Source organism: Bos indicus x Bos taurus, chromosome 27 (assembly GCF_003369695.1).
Source record: "Bos indicus x Bos taurus breed Angus x Brahman F1 hybrid chromosome 27, Bos_hybrid_MaternalHap_v2.0, whole genome shotgun sequence".
Lineage (NCBI taxonomy): Eukaryota > Metazoa > Chordata > Mammalia > Artiodactyla > Bovidae > Bos > Bos indicus x Bos taurus.
This window is the reverse complement of record NC_040102.1, coordinates 16,922,317-16,944,350: the sequence shown is the minus strand read 5'-3', so window position 1 is coordinate 16,944,350 and position 22,034 is coordinate 16,922,317. Positions and strand designations below refer to the sequence as shown.

General features: G+C 38.1%; 1 long non-coding RNA gene across 3 annotated transcripts in view; it reads right to left on the bottom strand.

Annotated features, from left to right (window-relative positions):
* LOC113884970 overlaps positions 1–22,022 on the bottom strand; it is a 36,236-nt gene extending 14,214 nt beyond the window's left edge. The window contains exons 1-5 of one of the 3 annotated variants that reach the window (XR_003509074.1): positions 18,027–22,022; positions 12,427–12,485; positions 11,940–12,063; positions 7,467–7,573; positions 6,132–6,807 (exon numbers count right to left, since the gene is read on the bottom strand). This is a non-coding gene — a long non-coding RNA (uncharacterized LOC113884970). Of the gene's footprint in view, positions 1–6,131; positions 7,574–11,939; positions 12,064–12,426; positions 12,486–18,026 lie in introns of all 3 variants that reach the window. The other 2 variants (XR_003509073.1, XR_003509072.1) reach the window with 2 other exon arrangements.
* Positions 22,023–22,034: the final 12 nt, after the last annotated feature.

The window sequence follows — 22,034 nt, the reverse complement described above, 5'->3', positions numbered from 1 at the left end:
TTATTTTCCAAAGATTTGCATAATAATGTCTGCTGATCTCAGCATCTCTAATTTTTTTAAGTTTGTTACTTTCTTCCTTTAAAAAAAATTGTTTAAAAAGACTTACAAAGTTGCTTAACATACTCCAAGTTATCTGAAAAAATTTTTTCAACTTGAGTAGCAAGAGGAGATAAACACAATCTGTGAATTATCTGCTTGGGAAGGGCACTTAGAGAAAAAATGTAAAGAAAATCTATAAATAACATTTATAAGAAGAAGTTTTAAAAATTATCATTTTCCCCAAACCATTATATCACTCAACTACACAATTTTTGTTGGAACATAAGGAAGTGGACAAGAACAGGGAAGCTTGGAGCTTGAAAGGTAAGTTATGACTTCTCATTGATTGTTTCTAGGAGGAAATTAATTATGTCTTTCTTAATAGAGGGATAATAAGGGAAGTGGAGGTCTACGGGAGAGAGAGAAAAAGGCTATAAAATGTTTGATACTTAAATAAAGTATTTTAATTCCCAGCTGAGAGTCCAGTGACAACTACCATAAAATCAGGAGGACCCAGTAAAGACTTGGAATGAGCTAATTTTACTCAAGAATGAGAAAAAAAAATCAGCATGAATAATAATTGAAGATTAGAGGGAAATGTATTTAATACACTTAACTTTGTAAAAAAAAAAATTCTGACCTAAATTATATATTATTCATTTAAATTCACTGTATTTAAGTGCACTAGATAGTAATTCTCATATACACTAAATATAGCTCTGCTAAGCACTCTTCGTGTTTTAAAAGAGTGGAAAAGGGACTTTGGTTTAAATCTCTCAGTTAATCGCCCTTATAGGAAGTCTAGAGGTTAATATGAGGACTTAGCTATCTCCACACACCAGGTGGATAAATATGGACATTTGAAGTGTAATGTCCAGAAGATAAAAAATTTTTTAATCCTTGCATTGTAGCCTACAAAATAAAAATATTTTTAAAGTATTAGTGTAAATATATCCAAAGTCTTTATAAATTTTCAGCTAGATCAGTTTTGCCAGCTGGTAACTTCAGAAAACGTTGGGAAACCCATCTAATAGAGGAGAAGGAAATGGCAGCCCACTCGAGCATTCTTGCCTGGAGAATCCCATGAACAGAGGAGCCTGGTGGGCTACAGTCTATGGGATCACAGAGTCGGACACAGCTAAGCGACTAACACACACACACACATCTAATATAGGCTTTTATGACTATGATTCCTCATCTTTGAAGCATTCTTTCAGTGAAGAATATTCTAAGCTCTATATTAGGTTGGAGGAGAAAGTTAATTAAATGCGTGAACTTTCCTAGATGGACTCAGATGTCACAGTCTATTTTTTTTCATTGTTGGGGCCAGAGAGAAAGTCAAAAATGTGCTCACCGTGATAGGAAAAAGATCTACTCCCTCGAATTAATATTTTTAATACTGTTTATTACTTCCACATAGTATCAGTAACTGGTCTCCCAGTTTGCTTCCACATATTGACATGAAATACATCCCCATTTTACAGCCATTCTTCTTTTACAATGTTTCTACCAAAAAGTGATATTTCTAAAAGGGCTGTTTCTGGATTCTAGTGTTGGCAACAATTTAATTCTCCTTGTGATGTTCCATCTTCTACAGAAGAATCAGTCCCCTCAGAAAGCATATTGCATACATCCAACACTAAACCTGTGCTAATTTTGAAGAAGAGAATCTTCTACTCAGATAACCAGGACTTTTACTCTCACGTCTCATTTCAATTTCTGTATTCTCATCCTGCTCTTGAGTGCTCTCATATTTACTGTTAGCTGTCTGGTTTATAAATTGTAATGTCAGGCACAAAAATACCAGACATTTCTCATGCACTTTGGGCTCCATTTAGGATCTTAGGACGCTCTTTGTAGCTGAACTGTGAAAATACTATTTGTAGATTTATAATGAATTTTGAGTTTTGTGGAATCCTAAAAATCGAAAGTATTTACTCCATGGCCTGACGATAAAATTTAGTGGGTATTAATTTTTATATTTTAACTCTATATTTGACAAAAGTATACATTTATTAACAAGTTTCCAACAGTAACAGTGATACAGTGCATTTAGAATCTTTTTTCTGGATTTTTTTTCTAGTAATGTTTTTTTTCTAGCTGTAAAACAAAATTCTAATCCAATCCCCATTTCTTCTATTTACTAACAGTCAAATTTTCAACATTACTTAAACCTGGCTTCCTTGATCTGAATAGTAAGCATCACTGTCATAGGCCATTATAAAGATGCAATAACTGAATATAAAATAGATAACTAGTAAAGACCTACTGTGTAGTACAGGAAACTCTACTCAATACTCTGTAATGACCTATATGGAAAAAGGATCTTAAAAAGAATGAATATATGTATAAGTATAACTGATTCACTTTGCTGTATAGCAGAAACCAATACAACATTGTAAATTAACTATACTCCAATAAAAAATTGTTTTAAATTTTTAAAAAATCTTGAGAAATAAATAAGATACAAAGATGTAATGAACAGCACATGGAATATAGTCAGTATTTTATAATACTTTTAAATGGAATATAACTGGTAAAGATATTGTATGTTGTATACCTAAAACTAATATAATATTGTAAAGTCAATAAAAAATAAAGATTAAAAAGATTCAATGAGACATTATGCTCAGTAAACATTATTTTCCTTAATCTAACTTGCTGAAACTTTTTTATAATTATAAAAATTTGAGATAATAGGGGATTCACATGGAGTTGTAAAAAATGATACAGAAATTTCTTCTTACTTTTAAACCCATTTCCCTCAGTAGAAGCATTTTTCAAAGCTGCAGTACAGTATCGCAGCCAGGATGTAACACTGATGGAATCTACACACAGGTCTTGTGTAGATTCCCCCAGTTTATTTCTACTGCTATGTGTGGGTAGTGTGTATACATGTTTAAATTTTTATTTTAAAGTAACTTTAAACTTAAAAAAAACTAAAAGAATAATAGCAGGAACATTTTTTCCTTTTCCTAAATAATTTTAAGTTGCCAACCTGACGCCCCAATATATTAAGTATGAATTTCCAACAAACAAGGACAGTTTCACATATACAGAATTACCATCAAAATCAGGAATTTAACATGGATACATTATTACCATCTAATCTCCAGACTTGATTCACATTTCATCATTTTCCAATAATTTCCTTTCTAGGAAAGGATCCAGTTCTGTTTAGTTGGCATATCTGTTAAGTTCCGTTCACATTGGATCTGTTCCTCCATCTTGACTTACATGACTTGACACTTTTAGAAATTGTAGGTAAGTTATTTTATAGTATGTCCCTCAATTTGAGCTTGTGTGATTTTTCTTCATGACTAGATTCAAATTACGTATTTTGGGTAGAAGTATCAGAAAAGTAATACTGAATTATTCTCATTGCATTCTATCAACTTATAAGTAAGTTCAGTGCATGCCATTACTGGGGATATTAAACATAAGTGCTTGTCAAAAGGTATTTTCTTTCAGTTTCCCCAGTTGTAAAGATTTTCTCTTTTACCTTTGTAATTGATCAGTATTTCATGCAGAAGTGCTTTGAATCTAATATTGAATAGTAATATTTTGTGCATCATTTAACTCTCACCAAAATATTTTACATGCATTGATGTTTTGGGCTGAGTTACTTATTACTCTGATGATTGACAAATCATTATCTTATTCTATAGTTCTCTGTTACTTGGCATTCCTCTGTTTTCAAAATCTTTCAGCTCTTCCATTCATTTATTCATGCATTCATATCTGCATGAACTTGTAGATTTCCATTTTATTCCATCGATTCTAATATTCTAATATATTGCTAGTATTTCTTATTTTAATGCTCAGGTTGTTCTAGATTTGACTAGTGGGGATCTCAAAGTAGTTTGTGTGTCCTTTTGACATGGTTCCGTCACTAGGGGAACATTTATTTTCTGGCACATCAAGCTGTTCCTGACTCACTTGTTTCTTCCCTTTTTCAGCCCAGGAAATCAGAAATTCCTCCAAGGAGCTCTGGTTCCTTTTAGTGGAGAATGGTGTTTACAAAGGAAGATCTGAGTGAACGATATGCTCACTATTGCTATTGGGGTATCTCTGCTCCCAAGCTCTCTCAGACAGACCTAGGGTATATAAGAACTATGCTATATAGAATTACATCATTTATCCCCACATTCTCCCTTCCTTCCTTTGTTCCTTCCTTCATTTTTTTCCTTCTAATCTATTGAAAATTAAATTCACATGAATATTTCCATATTTAACACATTAATATTTCTATATTTCCAGCGTTCCAGGGTTTATTCTCATTTTCTCTTTTTCCATACTGTAACTCCCTTTTCCAACAGCAATAAACCAGACTCAGCTTTTCTCAGTATAAATAACTATTTGATTATTTACCTGCTTAAGTACTCAACTCATATCAGAGCCACCATCACCCTCCTCTTTATCCTCCCCATCTCCTCACCACTGATGCAGACAAACTCCCCAAGTTGCTTGGTTTCTGAATACCAAGCAGTGGTCTCCTGCCAGTGCAGGAGACACAGGTTCCATTCCTGACCCAGGAAGATCCCACATGCTGCGGAGCAACTAAGCTGGGGCGCCCCAGCTGTTGAGCCTGTGCTCTAGAGTCTCGCGGCCCAGACTACCGAGCCGTGTGCCACAAGTACTGAAGCCTGTGCCCTGAGCCTGTGCCCTGCAACGAGAGAAGCCCCGCAGTGAGAAGCCTGCTCACCGCAACTGAGGAGGAGCCCTCACTCACCACAATACATATATATTTTAAAGCCATCTATCAGGTATTTCCCACCCGAAAGAGGAAAGGTGGGACCCTGAGACCTTCTTCCCAAACTCTTTCTTTGAAGCTGTCCCTGAGGTTTTGGGGTTGGGGTGGGTGGATGTGTATGTGTGTGTGTGTGTGTGTGTATATGCAGTCAGTTGCTCAGTCATGTCCAACTCTTTGCCAACCCCATGGTCTGTAACCCACCCAGGCTCCTCTGTCCATGGAATTCTCCAGGCAAGAATACTGGAGGGGGTTGCCATTTCCTTCTCTAGGGGACCTTCCCAACCCAGCGATCAAAACCATGTGTCTTGCATCTCCAGCATTGACAGGCGGATTCTTGACCACTGCGCCACCTGGGCAGGCCTAAGGTTTTGGTGGTGGTGACAGAGTATGGTGCCTTGGGTAGCAGCCAGAGAGGGTGGCTGGAGACCTGGGCCTGCTTTGTCTCTAACCCCAGCTCCTGGCAGTTTCTGGCCCCACAGCAAGTGTTCAGTAATATTCGTGTTCAGCGTTAGGCTGACTGGACTCCATAAGTAAGAATTGTTAACTTACCCAAATACACAGAAAGAGAAACTTTGTCTCACTTTGTGAGATTTGAGGCTTTGAGGTTATTTAGCCTCAAGGACTGAGAAGGCAATGGCACCCCACTCCAGTACTTTTGCCTGGAAAATCCCATGGATGAAGGGGCCTGGGAGGCTGCAGTCCATGGGGTCGCCAAGAGTCGGACACAACTGAGCCACTTCACTTTCACTTTAATTAAAATAGAGTCAGGAAGCCAGAAGGGGGCGCCCTCTGGCCTAAAAGATTGCAGATCTCAACAGGAAGAAGAAAGACTTCCTCTTCTTGCCTGGCAAGAGCTCAGCCAATGAGAGACCATGGCAGCTCAGCAGGTGAAAAGCCATTATACTTTAGAACTCGGAATTCCTCCAACAGACTCTGTTTAGTACAGCTCTCTCAACTGGAGAATCCCATGGACAGAGGAGCCTGGTGGGCTGCAGTACACGGGGTTGCAAAGAGTCAGACACAACTGAGCGACTTCACTTCACTTCTGGTTGCTCTGAGTAGACTTAAGTGGCTCACCGTTGCAATTCCTTGCTGATTCTGATAAAAACCCATTTTTGTTTTTTTGGAGAAGTAATTGGCAGTCGAAGGTCAACACTCCCCATTTTGTGCTTTTCTGTCTCACATGCTGTGGACACCTCGCACCCTCATGGACTCTCCCAACCTATTCGACAAGGATCTGAAACTCATTCACATATTGTAAATAAACAAAAGCCAGGTTTTTTTTTCTCCCTTAGATAATGAAGACACAGAGACTAGGTGCTAAGTATTCTTTACCTACCTGACATCTTTTTTATAAACAGATGGCTTTCCTAGGCACTACGTTTGCCCAGCTTCTCCATCATGCTTCAAGTTGAGGTCATGGCTCCGTTTTTGACCTGTTTATCTCATATCTGGTTCTACCCTGTCCACGCTAGACCATACTCTTGCTCTAGATTGTATTCGTAGCTGGTTCTTGCTTGTTAATAAACAAGAAGATAGAAAGAAATGACTTCTCAACTGCCCCGGGGGAAAACTGATTGTGGACTGGATGGCTGAAGTTTGGAAAACTGAATAGACAATACAGCCTTTTGTGGTTTTTCTGATACAAGCTCCAGGAGGACAGTGCACCCGTTCGTCTGGCGGTGGAGCAGAGCGCACAGGTCAGCAGCGTTGATGCACAAAGACCAAGGCGAGACCCCAGGGAAGCGGTGTTTGGAAGCCGGAACACAGGCTCCTGTTGCCTGTGCTCGCGGTTGAGGTGATCTCACTCTCAGATCTTCCGTCAGATTTTCTTTAGATTTTCCTTCCCCTATGGTTTCTCGGCGGCGAAGTGTTTTATTGAACGTCTGGAGTAGCAGCATAGGAAAATGTCATAAAAACGGAGGAAATTAAACGAAACATGCCCGGTAGGAGCTGAGCATGAACGCGCCAGTTCCTGTTCTTCATTGCTGTTCTTTCCAGATGTGGAGAGTTTTCTTGAAATGGAAGAAATAAAAAAAGAATGTTTAGTGGTGTCTAAAAATATATAATTGGATTCGATGATTATTGTGCTGGAAAGGTGTTTTTCAGAAGTACTTCCTGGAGAGAAAAGACATACGAGAAATTATATTTTGGCTGGCCTGGCAACATGATTTTCCACCCTGAGGACTGCGACTGTTTTATCTGGCTGTCACCTTTTTGGCTTTGCTGACAGTTAACCCTCTGAATGGATATTAAGAACTGAGTGCCAAGGTAGCTGTTCAGTGTCTCCACCTCACCAGTTGGCTGGTGTTGCTGCATTAAAAAAAAAATAAGATATATTGCTGTGGAATACAGGGGAATATTTTCCTTATGGGTAGAACCTTCATGGAAATGTGGAAAAGAGTCACTAATATCTTTAAAGATTTTTTTTCTTTTTCTTTAAGTTGCCTGAAATCTTCTTACCCTTCACTCAGTGCTGTTGACTGGGTTTTACCTCCTGCTGTTGACAGGGTTTACCCTTTTGGAAAGAAAGTCTTTGTCTCAATAATCTTCTCAGTGGTTCTATTTTAATACCATTCATGATGAGTGATGATATTTCACTTGGTCTTTTTCCTCTTTCTAATTCCACTCACCACACAGTTTTTTCCTTACCTGAAGGGGGAAAAAGTTTTACCTTGATCTTTGAAACTGCTATTTCATGGAGTTGCACATGCTCTCAACAAACCTCCCAACTTTGTATCCCTACTGTTTTCTTGATCCTGTCATTTTCCAGCCCAAAGTCTGAAATGAAAGAAAGAAGTTCGATCAAAGGGAAGGGAGACAGAAGCACCCTGCTGCCAAGAAACCACTTGGACATTTTCCTCCTCTTCAGAATGTTCTATTCATTCTCCCAGTCTATTGAAATGTACTGGCTACAAGGTAGAGAGTTACACAATGAAGTGTCATTACACATTTGAGGTGTAAGGATCTACTAGACACATTCTCTGTCTTCAAAAATGTAAATTTCAGTAGGTGAGAAAAGATACTTTTAGAATAAGCTACAGGCTGCAAGAGAAGTCCCTGTTAAGTGCTAAAACTGAACAAATGAAAAGATCTATGGGTCGCCTGCATCAGGGAATTACTATATTAATTTTATTTTATGAATCAGGGAGTTATTTTATGGGGAAGTTCCATTTGATTTGGGACAGGAACACTGGATGAATTTTCACAGGTGGAGATGGGGTCAGAGGAGAGGGACTCAACAATGAATTGTATGAACATGACTGTGTTCATGTAGAGAAAACAAAAGTTTCCCATACCTGTATTGCTCCCCTTGATGGTTACACCTTTCATTTCTCATGTTGTTCCTTCTAGTTCTCCACCTTGACAGGGTCGTATGGAGCCAAGGAGAATGTGGAAGCTTCCATGTGCCCCCCACTACCCCCAGCCCAAAGCTGTCTGCTTAAACTGAAGTTTACACCCAATCCACTGATGCTTTGGGAAAGCAGTCGGGCCCTCTGAAAGCTTTTACAGTTTTTCTTTTCTTTTCTGATTACTCTAGTTGCACGAGACTCACTACTTTTAAAGAGAGTCTATTTTTCCTTCTGAAAACTCTATTACAAATTTACTTGTTACATGTTCATTAGAAACCTGATCTTCTTCTGCCCTACAATTCTGTTCCCAAAAGCAGTCACGCAATGAGAACATCCTCTTTTGCTAGAGATAAACTCTGTTCTCCTTATGTAAATTAACAGTAGCTTTCTCTCTACAGGGTGACACACACACAGAATGCTTCCTACCCTCTGACCCATGATTTGGAACATTGGATGGATTATATTATGCATTTACTCCTAAATTCCAAAGACTTGAAAAATACTTACTACAATAAAGCTCTTACCATTAAGAACGAATTATGTGAACAGAAAGGAATACTATCAATTCCCTTGGCAAAACAAACAATAATGGCTTTATGAATGTCTTTTCTTTATGATCCCTTCTCTTATAGAACCAGATATCTTGGGTTTGTAGAGCCTTCCCTCTAGGATGTTTAAAAGATAACATTGTAGTAATCGAGGAGGCAAGAGTGGCATGAATATTGTGTTTTCAGGAATTATTTACCACAGCCTGGCTTTGAGAGCCTATTTTGTGAAGGGAGATAATGTCAGTTAGGACACTGGGAAAAACCAGTGATTGTCAAAAGTACCGTCAAATCTTTCATAAAAACAAAAGAGTGAATCTCAACTCAGAGACCAAAATCCAAAGTGGATCCAAGTTTTGCTTTGGCTGCAGGAGTTTGTCTGCATCTCTAAATAAAACAAAAATAAACTCAACAGTTGTGTATTTCTCAAGGCTTGCTGAGTAATGCTTGTTTGTTGCCAGATACTTAGTCAAGCTGAGCCCTCCTATAGAACATCCAAAATGCTTTGGGTTCCTTTTTTTTGGGGGGGGGAGTATAATTGCTTTACAATGTTGTGTTAGTTTATGCTGTACAATGAAATGTATCAGCTATATGTATACATATATCCCCTCCCTCCTGAATCTCCTTCCCACCTACCCCCATCCCACCCACCTAGGTCATCATGGAGCACTGAGCTGAACTCCCTGTAAGGCTATGTCCTCAGCTGGCTAAAGTTTCAGACAAGTTCCTGAATACCAAATCTACTGGCCTCTTCTAAACCAATTCTCCCTATTTTTACAGAGTTGGACACCCTCTCTTAGAAAATCTAACCTCCTGAATGTAAACATTATCAAGAAGAGGTAGAAAAACAGAGAGCTTCAATTCACAGCTTGGATGCTTTTGAAATTAGTTGACTGATGATTTTTAGAAATCTTTTTACAAAAACTGATAAAGAGTCATATCTCTCATTAAAATTATAAATTTGCTCTTCAAATTTAGCTCTATAGACCATTTGGAGTTTATTTTGTAATATGCTTTGAGGTAGTCTCAAAGTCATTTTTCTCTACATAGTTTTTCCAATGTGATTTAACAAATGTTCTTTCCTTTACCATTGAGTTTTCATGCCAGCTTAAGTGTATACCAAATTCTCACATATATAAGGATTTGCTGAACAAATCTATTCTTAATTCAATATCTATTTCTATGCTCGTGCCATATTCTTTTAATATACTTTTGTGATGTCTTAATAGCTTTGTTGTTGTTTAGTCACTACATTGTGTCCAACTCTTTGCAACCCCATGGACAGAAGCCTGCCAGGCTCCTTCTGTCCATGGGATTTCCCAGGGGAGAATATTGAAGTGGATTCCCGTTTCCTTCTCTGGGGATCTTCCCTCAGGGAATCAAACCCATGCCTCCTGCACTGCAGGCAGATTCTTTACCTCTGAGCCACCAGGGAAGCCTTATACAATAGCTTTCTATTATTAAAACTGCCTAATTGTGAGCCATTGATCTTCAATATAATTTTTAGAATCAGCTTTTCAAATTCCCCAGTAAAATCTTATTAGAATTTTGTAGCAATATTGACTAATCAATATCTACATTAATTTGGAGAGAACTGACACAAAACAATGCTGCTTTCCACTTATTTAGGTCTTCTTTAAAGTTCTTTAGTAGAGCTTTTAAAGCATGTATGTGTGCATATAAGTCTTATGCATTCTCTGTTAAAATCAAGATATTCACATGAATGCTGTTTAATTTTCTATGTGTTTTAACTTGTTTTTACTGATGTAAAGAGGTGCTAAAGATTTTTAGCTTGCTTTAATTCTTGGAAATTTGCTGAATTCTTATTAACATGAATTATTTTGTGTCGATTTTCTATGTGAGTGACCAGAGCATCTTCTGACAAGAGTTTGTACCTCTTCACTTCTACCCTTGACTCTCTTGTTCCCTTTTTAAAAGTTATTTTTTGCATTGGCCAGAATCTCCAGCATCACCTTACCTATTTCAACTCCTAGTTCAAATATTACCTTTTTTATCCATTTATTTAAGCTTGTGACTCCCACCCAAGATTCTTTTACCCCCTTCTTGGGTTTTCTTCATAATATGCCATTACTTGGACTTCCCAGGTAGAACAGTGGTAAAGAATCTACCTGCCAATGCAGGAGAAGCAGGCTTGACCCCTAGGTCGGGAAGATCCCCTGGAGGAGGAAATGGCAACCCCCTCCAGTATTCTTACCTGGGAAATCCCATGGACACAGGAGCCTGGAGGGCTACAGTCCATCGACTCGCAGAGAGTCAGATACAACTGAGCAACTAAGCACGCACACACTATTACCCACTGTTAGACTCAAATATAGACAATTATTTGATTTTCTACTTCTTGTTAGAATGTAAGTTCTGTGAGGACTGGATTGTGTTGTCTGTTTTCGTTCCAGTGGAATCCTCAGTGTCTAGGAGAGTACTGGGAGGATGGTGGGTGACAGACAGTGATCTGTTGAGGAATAAATGCTGGACAATTGGAATGGTAGGGGGTATTTCTTATTCCTTAAATCTAAAAAAAAAGTATAACATATGAAAATTTCTAGTGAACGTAGCTTTTTATGTAAAAAAATATTTTATTCTAGTCCTAGTGTTCTATTAGTATGTTTATACTAAACATTTAACTTTATCTAATAATTTTGTGCATAAATTACAAAAGAGGCAGCATAAATAAAAAGATAGTCTTAGGATCCAGTGAAATGAATATGATAATAGGAAATGTAGGTAATTCTGCAAATTGCTCATCCAAAATGAAAATGAAGTTAATTCTATCCTAGGTGGACCTCAAAATTAGAAGGCAGAGAGGGCTACTTATGCAAAAAGAAGGCTCTTGATCACTGGTATTTGATAAAAGCCACTTAAATCCATATAACAGAGTCTGATGTAACAGTTAATACTGAGGAGTGGGCTGGGGAATGGTTTTACTGAGACTTTCTCATGAAAAGTCAAAAAGTTGTAAATTATAAAATAAGTTAATTTTACTTTTAATAAAAATAAGATTATAATATGTTAGTTCTAAGAATCAAATTAATCAAATGTTAGTTAGATGAATTGGGCTTTTATTTTTTCTCATAATATTATGTTATAGAGATATAAGATTTCATACTTCATTTATTATTTAAAAGCAAAATTAAACCATTTATTATTTTTTAAAAGAATTCTTAGTTTTCATCAATTTTTCCCATGATCTTTTAAAATTATTTAATGATTAAGTCATTCTGTTTTACTTACCTATTATGCATCAACTTTGTTTCCTTTCCTGTTCTTCAGTTATTAGCTGGAATAGACAGATGGGCTTTCATTTGTCGTTGGGTCTGTTGTGATCTGCTCAGTTCTTTCATATCACTTTTATTGACTGCACAAAATATTGCATCTTTTACTATGGTCACCCTTTCACTTTGCAAAAGCTTTCTGTTATTTTCCATTGTATTACTGAATATCTAACAACTTGCAAAACTACTCCCTGTCTCATGGCAAAGTCAGATTGTAATATTAAACCTCAAATGTAAAATCTTCCAGAGCAAGGATTTTGTCTGCTTTGTCTATAAGAGTCTCTTCCAAGACCTTAATGTGAAAACCTCACTTCCTATTTTGAAATCTACCCTACCTTCTATTTCTAGCCTCATTTAACCACAATTTCCTATCCCTTCTAATTCTAGTTCTCTGGAAAAATATACATAAGTTAAGTCCACGGGCTAGAGTTTCTTGTAGTACTTACGGTTGGGGAGGGATTACTTGGTACTTTGTCACAGTTTCAATCATCTCACAGAGTGGTCTCTATGAACCAAGAGAGAAGGAAAAGCTTCAATACTTTAAGGGCTAACTAATAAAACCAAGGAATATACGTTTATATCTATTTGTTGTCTTCTGAGGGTAATAGCTTTACCACATCCATAACTCTATCTACAATATAAATTGATATAATATAAATGTTGAGTATGAAGTTATTCTCCTTTCCTCTGCAATCATCCCCTTTGTCCATTTCCACATTCCCTGTCTTCTGGTATATGACACGATGCCTGGCACAAAATAGCTTCTTAACGAAGAGCTGTTGAGTTTGTTGTTGCTTTTAGTCACTCAGTCGTGTCCAACTCTTTGTGACCCATGGACTTTAACCCACCAGGCTCCTCTATCCATGGAGTTCTCCAGGCAAGAATACTGGAGTGGGTAGCCATTCCCTTCTCCAGGAGATCTTCCCAACCCAGGGATCGAACCTCCTGCACTGTAGGCAGATTCTTTACCATTTGAGCCACCAGGGAAAGTCAAATACTCTCAAGCCAGAAAACTAGTAATATTTTGTATGTTTTTACAGAATTATATATAAATATTAGCTGTAATCATTTTCTTCATGCCACCATGAACACATGCAAGTTTAGGTGTAAAAAAATGTCACTGAAGAGAGGAAGGATTCCAGGGAAAGTTTTGCACTTTATGTGTTGAAGGAGGTTAATATTGTATAACTCTGTGGGGTCCATTTACATCAAGCAAGTAAATGACAGGCATATATATACATGGAATCAGTGATTTTTTTTTTTAATATGGGCATGAATAGACTTGATTTTCTTATAATCAAATATGGACAATAGTGACAAACTTGAGTACCACTGACTCTGGGAAAATCCAAGTCTTCCTAATAGATAAATGTATGGTATATATAGTTCATTAGTTTGGTTCATTAGAACACAGCAAAGGCCCCAATCAGAAGCTGAATTCCTGTGGTGATCAAATTATCTCCACTTTATACCACGGCCAACTCTTAACTCTGAACAACAAATCTGAGTTGGTGGTCTCAAGATGATCTGAATGAAAACAGTGTGCAGTTTTAAACTTGTCGAATCAATCACAGCTGTAATGATTGTCATTCTGGGCTATAAAGACTTTTCTGCAATCATCGTTAATCCAAAAGAACAAAACAAAAAACATTTTATAACCTTTAAATAAGGTACTATGGTAGCATTTTTCTTTGTTACCACTGATCTGAAAATAATCTATCAGAGCAGAGTGACATCTTTGTTAAAGTCTAATTTCTAACCCATTAAATTTGCTGTTAGGGTAAGTAAAATTGAGTCAGTTTTCATATGCAAAATGAAAATGGCAGCTACATTATTGACTAGAAAACAAAGAATAATTTAGATGAATAAACTGAACCCCAAGCCAATGTATACAGAAAATTTCAATCCAAGAAAAGAGTTACAATATAATGAGTCTTTTTCTCTTTTGCCTTCATGTAACACTGGAAAAGGTCAGTTTTCATTCCAATCCTAAAGAAAGGCAATGCCAAAGAATGCTCAAACTACCGCACAATTGCACTAATCTCACACGCTAGTAAAGTAATGCTCAAAATTCTCCAAGCCAGGCTTCGGCAATATGTGAACCGTGAACTTCCTGATGTTCAAGCTGGTTTTAGAAAAGGCAGAGGAACCAGAGATCAAATTGCCAACATCCGCTGGATCATGGAAAAAGCGAGAGAGTTCCAGAAAAGCATCTATTTCTGCTTTATTGACTATGCCAAAGCCTTTGACTGTGTGGATCACAATAAACTGTGGAAAATTCTTCAAGAGATGGGAATACCAGACCACCTGACCTGCCTCTTGAGAAATTTGTATGCAGGTCAGGAAGCAAAAGTCAGAACTGGACATGGAACAACAGACTGGTTCCAAATAGGAAAAGGAGTACATCAAGGCTGTATATTGTCACTCTGCTTATTTAACTTATATGCAGAGTACATCATGAGAAACGCTGGACTGGAAGAAACACAAGCTGGAATCAAGATTGCCAGGAGAAATATCAATAACCTCAGATATGCAGATGACACCACCCTTATGGCAGAAAGTGAAGAGGAACTCAAAAGCCTCTTGATGAAAGTGAAAGTGGAAAGTGAAAAAGTTGGCTTAAAGCTCAACATTCGGAAAACAAAGATCATGGCATCCGGCCCCATCACTTCATGGGAAATAGATGGGGAAACAGTGGAAACAGTGTCAGACTTTATTTTCTTGGGCTCCAAAATCACTACAGATGGTGATTGCAGCCATGAAATTAAAAGACGCTTACTCCTTGGAAGGAAAGTTATGACCAACCTAGATAGCATATTCAAAGGCAGAGACATTACTTTGCCAATAAAGGTCCGTCTAGTCAAGGCTATGGTTTTTCCTGTGGTCATGTATGGATGTGAGAGTTGGACTGTGAAGAAGGCTGAGCGCTGAAGAATTGATGCTTTTGAACTGTGGTGTTGGAGAGTCCCTTGGACTGCAAGGAGATCCCACCAGTCTATTCTGAAAGAGATCAGCCCTGGGATTTCTTTGGAAGGAGTGATGCTGAAGCTGAAACTCCAGTACTTTGGCCACCTCATGCGAAGAGTTGACTCATTGGAAAAGACTCTGATGCTGGGAGGGATTGGGGGAAGGAGGAGAAGGGGACGACAGAGGATGAGATGGCTGGATGGCATCACTGACTCGATGGATGTGAGTCTCAGTGACCTCCGGGAGTTGGTGATGGACAGGGAGGCCTGGCGTGTGGCGATTCATGGGGTCGCAAAGAGTCAGACACGACTGAGCGACTGATCTCATCTCATCTGAACACTGAAATAATAATATCAGTATATTTCCTTTGCTTTTGTTCCTGTTGCTGCTGCTGTTTTTTCTTTTTTTTTTTAGCTCAACTGCAACTAGATCATTCTCATTAAGTAGCATGAATATGTTAAATTGGTTACTTTACTCAAACGAAGAACATCCTTGCTGCCATTGAAAGTTTAATATGCTACAAATTTAGTATCACTAAGCCAAGAAAAAGCAATAATCTGACCAATTATTTGCCATTGTTATACTACTACTCTTTTTTTCCTGGAATATTGACAGGGGCTATAAAGATTATTAAACTTTCTGAAAAATATAAAGCAACATAGGGTAACTTATTTCAGGCAATTTTGACTATAAAAAGACCAGAAAGCCCAAAGGAAAAATATAATAAAATCTTAGAATAAAATTAAAATTTTTATAATAGTTAAAAATACTGAAATGTAAAACTTTACCATTATAATCACTATTTACAAATTATACTTAAATACTGAATTTTTATGACAAAATATTTGATCATTAATTATTTTCTACATAAATGTTTTGTTATAAGTGAGTGTGAGCTAAAATTTCAATCATTTCTGTTTAGAAATGAGTTTTCTTTGAAATTAGCCAATGTATACCAGTCCTAGTAGAGTCAGTTACAATTTTTTTTTTTTTTCTGGTCCAGGATCACACACTGCTTTTAGTTTTTTTTTAATGTCCCTTTAGTCTCTGCAATCTAGAATAGGGCTTCATTCCTTCTTTGTCTTTCATGGCTTTGGTATTTCTGAAGAGTATAGGTCAGCTGTTTTGTATACTGGCCCTCATTTTGAGTGTGTCTAATGTTTTCTCATGATTAGAGTCAGTTTATGCATTTCTTGAGCTTCCCTGGTGGCTTAGAGGGTAAAGTGTCTGCCTGCAATGCAGGAGACCTGGGTTCAATCCCTGAGTCGGGAAGATCCCCCGGAGAAGGAAATGGCACCCCACTCCAGTACTCTTGCCTGGAAAATCCCATGGACGGAGGGGCCTGGGAGGCTGCAATCCCCGAGTCTGGAAGATCCCCTGGAGAAGGAAATGGCACCCCACTCCAGTACTCTTGCCTGGAAAATCCCATGGATGGAGGGGCCTGGGAGGCTGCAGTCCATGGGGTCGCAAAGAGTTGGACATGACAGAGTGACTTCATTTGACTTTTGACGCATTTGATGGAAGGGTATTGCCATAAGTGATGTTGTACCCTTCTCAGTCCATTAAATCAGGAGACCCATAAATGGAAATATTTTAAAGAAGAAATTTAATAGCAATTGTGCCATCTCAATGAATAAGCTAGTTTCTCTTTTTCTATGAACATTTCCATAATTTTTCATACCTGTAACACAGAATGATAGAATTTTTTATTCTGCTTCCTTTTTCTATATTGTAGCATTTTTATGTTTCTGTAGAACTTTATAATTTTCACATAATAATTGTATAGTATGCTGCTAAATTCATGTGCCATCATTTAACAGGTAATCCATTCATTGTTGGGCATTCAGGTTGTTTCAGATGCTTCACTATACTCTTTATTAAGTGAACAAAAATGATACATGTTGCACTGCTGATGAAGCTATTAAGTTCAACTGGACAAAAACTTATGACAAAACGTTATGCTAACGTAACTGAAATTCTCTGTTCAAGTCTTCAGCAACATCCCCCATTTTCTCAACCCACAGACTTACAGAAACAAGAGCTTTGCAACCAGCAGGATTTGGCAGAGAATAAGGGTGGAACCAACTTGCAGTCATTCCCAATCGTAGAAAATAATTTTAAATGTAGACTGTGTCATTTTTCTTGATGGACTACAGAATAGCTTGGTATGTAAATGTGCTTAGGGAAAAATGTAATTTACATTGGCTTAAATATGCTTAAAATTATTCTTTTTTTAAAAAAAAGAACATTAGAAAAAGCTTAGATGGGAATTTTGCTCATGCGTTTTCCAACTTTTATGCTAGAAAAGAAGATATCCAAGAGAAATCTCTGCATACCTATGCAAGTGGAAAGAGAATAATGTTTGACACGGGCCAGTTATTGTGAATTATTGTGAATGCACCCGGAATGCTGCTGGGTGATCAGAAAGAGCATGCTGATGCTCTGTAATGAAGCTCTGCAGATCCTCCATCCAACATGGGTCCTTCGGAAGATCTCAGACATAAAACCTTAAATCAGAATGCCAACCATCTTTATGCCCTGCCAGACTCCCAGGAGAGGAAGTTAGAGGGAAAGGATGAGAGAAGAAGGCTATTGGTGATCCCTCTTTAGGCTGCACTCTTGCCTAGGTTCACAGCAATTAATTGACTAATTAATTTCCAAAACTGGTCCAACCACCAGCTTGCAGAAGAGCCTGTGAGAGAATCATCTGCTGAGTGGGAAGGAAAGAATTCATGTAACTCTTGCTGGTTATATCACTGCTTAATTTGACTTCGCTGTATCTAGTCAACTCATTATCTTCTGTAATGGGTCTCAGAGGGAGGGGTGGGAATGGGTAGCTGTGACACAGATAATACTGAATAGCAAAGACAGCAGACTATTTCCTGTTAGGCTTTTGCATATATCATATGCTTAAGAAGGAAGTATGTTTATCTTTCTAATTATGTTTTGCTTAGACTAATTTTCTTTTTAATTCCCATGCCAATGAAAAAGCTATTTCGTATTACATGGATAGTAGGGGAAAACAGCCTAGGTTTTAAAATCTTCAAGATAAAATTGACAAAATTGGTAAACTACAAACCTGAAATATATTTTTTCTGAAAATGCGGCCTCTCCAGTGCCTCAGTCTGAGCCTTCAGTAACCAGACTCTTCAACAGACTCCCCAGTATGGGCTTCTTTTCTCTTCCTCCTCTTCAACCCTGCAGCCAAAAGGGAGCCCAGTGGTTGCAGAAGGAAGTGACGCTGGGTTCACACTGTGGTCCTGACTCACCCATAGTTGAGGTGCTGGAGCTGGGGGAGGGCTCACTGCCCTCGCTGCCACTAATTTCTCAAGGTTTTCCTACTCTGCATCCAAGGGCCTCTGAGTGTGTTAACCTACTGAAAGAAAAAGCCCAGACAGCACAGTGCAAGGGGCAAGTTTTGGTCCTGCCCTCCTCCAACACAGCAGTGCATCCGTGTCTCCTCTCCCAGGATACCTCATTTTATCAGAAGTGACCGTCACTGTGCGCCTGCTCTTTCCCCAGTTTAAAGTGTTTAAATAAACTTTAGTTCTTTCTTTATTAAGGTCCTGCTGTTGATCCTCAGGAATCTTATCTTCTTTCCATAAATCCATCTTTTGCAAAGGAACTTGTTTTGTCTTTCAAAAGTATTGATGGGAAGCTGGGTGAGCTTCAAGAAACTACTTTGGAGAAAACAAAACACCAATACTCACTTTTTTTCTCTTTACATTTCTGGTATAGTGACGCAGCTCTCCTTTGGCAGGCAATTGGTTGTCGCTCATCATCTGGTAGATAGGAGATCACTTACAAGAAAGTTTAGAAAGAAAAGCATCGGTATAAAATGTAATCTGTCATTTCAGTAGAGGGATTGTTTGAAAGCACATCTCTCTATACTAGTCTCCTGTTTAAAACCCTCCAGTGATCTAGCATTCATGGCATTAAAACTCTATGTCTTATAGTTGCAAAATTTCCAGCTGGTCTTTCTAGTTTCATCTGTGTGATGAAACTAGCCTCCCCTGCTAGGCTAATGCAAAAGTCTATTTTCCATTCTCCTAAGGCGTCATGTGTTCAAGTCAATATAATTTAGGATAATGTCATTGTTGACAGAACATGGGCTCACAGCCTGAATATAGGCTCCAGTCGCACATCCATCAACACATTTTTTGGGAGTAGGGGGGCAAACCTTATTATCCTTGAAAAAGCAATACTGAATGCTACCACTCACCCTGCCTTTTCGGTCCATTTCTTTGTGAATTCAAAAATAGCATAAAACTAAAATGCTGCCCAAATGCTTCTTGGGTGTGCAGTTCCCTGGGCTTGTGGTCATAATTAACATGGGTGAGAAGACTAACTACATTTCTCCTCTCCATGTCCCTTCCCTATGCCAAAGAGAAGGTGATTTTATTACGGATAAATTCATCTTTTTCCCCTTTTATTAATGTTTTAATAAATTAAAATTTATTATTTTTAAAATTAATTGACCTATAATAGTATGTAAGGTTCAAGTTACTACATAGTGATTCAGTATTTTTATACATTACAAAATGATCACTGTGTTTGTCCCACTGGTTGTAAATGGCAAGATTTTTTCTTTTTTTAAGGGCTGAGTAGTATTTCTTCCTTTTACTCCTCACATATTAGAAAATCCAGTTGGCTCCTCTCCAAACTATACTCAAAATTGACCACATCTCCACCACCTCTCCTCCAGTCCCCCAGACCCCACTAAAGCCCCCTAAAGGTGCTGCTTTTCACTCCATTGCTCCTTTAAGGTCTTCCTCACAAACGAGTCAGAGTGATCCAGTTAAAATGTGAGTTACATTCCATCCCTCATCACGGAGCACCCTTTAATAGCTTCCTTCCGTCAAATCCTGTGCTGAAACTCATCCTACAACGTGCAACCTCATCTTTCCTGCCACCTCTTCCATCTCATCTGCTTCATTTCCTGCTACTTCCCCTGCTCATTGCACTCCAGCATCAGACCAACCACTTTATATTTTCTCAAAACACTAAGCCCCGCCATGGGCCATTTTCAATTGTTTAGAATCTTCCTCCAAAACTTCCTATACAATAGGATTTACTTATTTGTCATGCTCGCTGCTCATTTTTATTTCCCATCTGTAGAATGTAAGCTCCCCAAGGGCAGAATTCTTTGCTTTATTTACTGGTATATGTTAAGTAGCTAGCTAAATAGCTCAACACATTTTTGGAACTTCTTAAGGGTTGTTCATTGAATGAAAAACTATTGGCTATTATTGTTGATACTATCAATAACACAAGCTACACTTGTCTTTTCATACATACACAACAGTCACACAGCTTCATTTCTTTTTAGCATCAAACAAAGGACTCCCGTCACAGATTTAACATTTTTGAATATCAATCTTATAAGAATGAAAGAAAAATAATTAATTATTTTTGTACTGGGTTAGTCAGTCAGGCTTACATAATTAAGGTTTCTCAAAAAATTTCTCCTTTTCTAATAAATGATAAAGCCTAACATTTATGTTTCAGGCTTTGTTTCTATTATAATCCAAATGGATATTTATCATCAGTATTCAGGGCATGTTTTATAGAAAAGTAATAAAAAATACCTACTTAGACATTTCAGAAAGCCATTTCTGTATGACGAAAATTGCAGGCTCTTGGGGACTCAGTGAAATGAATGTCATTTTATCTATTACTGCTCCAAAGAGGGCTGGTTTGGTATGTGGAATCTTTGCCCACACTCCTGAGGCATTCTGGTTTGGCATTTTTCATTCCGAATATTCAGATGAGCCCATTCGAGACCATGGAGGCTATATGTTTGATTATTCAACTGTAGGCCAGGTGAGCACAGGTGTTGACAGTACGGGAATCCTATCGTGATAATTCCTGCCCATGTTAGCCATGGTTTTCCCATCATTGCGATGATGTTCAACTGTGTAATCAGTTAGAATTTAATTCAGTTCAGACTTAATCTAGAAGTCTGAGCATTTCTCTGGTGTACCACTGCTGAAGATTAGCCAAAGCTGGATTCTAAGTTCAGAGATCAGGACCAACAGGGGAGAGAGGGGGAGCATAAGGAAGGACTGCCAAAATAAAGGTTGGCTTGCATGAGTATGTCTGCTTTATCCCCTTCACAGCTATAAAAATCTGGAAGACCAGTTTATTTTGGAAAATCAATCTTTAGTATACATCACATTTGGGGAAAAAAATGGTTTATATAAAAATGTCTATACCAAAGTTGCCATGGTATACATTACAAGTGCATATATATTATGTATAAGGAGAAAAATAAAATCTGCTTTGTATTTCTACCTTTGGGACGACTCCAAAAACCATTCCCCCAAGCAATAGGCTATTTGATCTCCACTTTGTTTTGCTGCTTTTGGAAGCAGTGAAATTTGTACGATTAAGATTTAGAGAAGTCCTCAGGTGGTCACGTGCCAGAGTACTTTAAGCACCACTGTTCTACGTTAGTTAGCTATTCCTCTGGGTTTTGTTTCTTTAAGTGCGGAGCCATCCTAAATACAAAACAGAGAAGAGCCTCAGCGTGGCCAGCTCACTTTGGTTGAAAGAACCTAAGCCCTGGATTACGTTGCTTGGGTTCAAATCCCACCCCTGCCACTGACTGACTAGTCAAGACTGAAAGGTTACTTAACCTTTCTCTGTAAGGATAACAATAACACCTTCCTTCAGGGATATCTTAGGATTTAACTTATTTTAAATAATGCTGTATTCGTCTGCTTAGGCAGCCGCAATAAAGTACTGCAGACCATGTAGCTTAAACAACAGACACTTATTTTCTTACAATTCTGGAGGCTGGAAATCCAAGATCCATGTGTTAGCATAGTTGGTTTCCAGGGAGGACTTTCTTCCTGGCTTGCAGACAGCAGCCTTCTCGTTGCAATCTCATCCAGCCTCTTCTTTGTGTACATACACTCCTGGGGTACCTTCTTCTTAGAAGGACCCCAGTCTTAATGAACTAGAGCTCCATTCTTGTGAGCCCATTGTAACCTTATTACTTTCCTGGTAGCTCAGATAGTAAAGAATCTGCCTACAATGCAGGAGACCCAGGTTCGATCCCTGGAATAGTGAATCCCTAGAATGG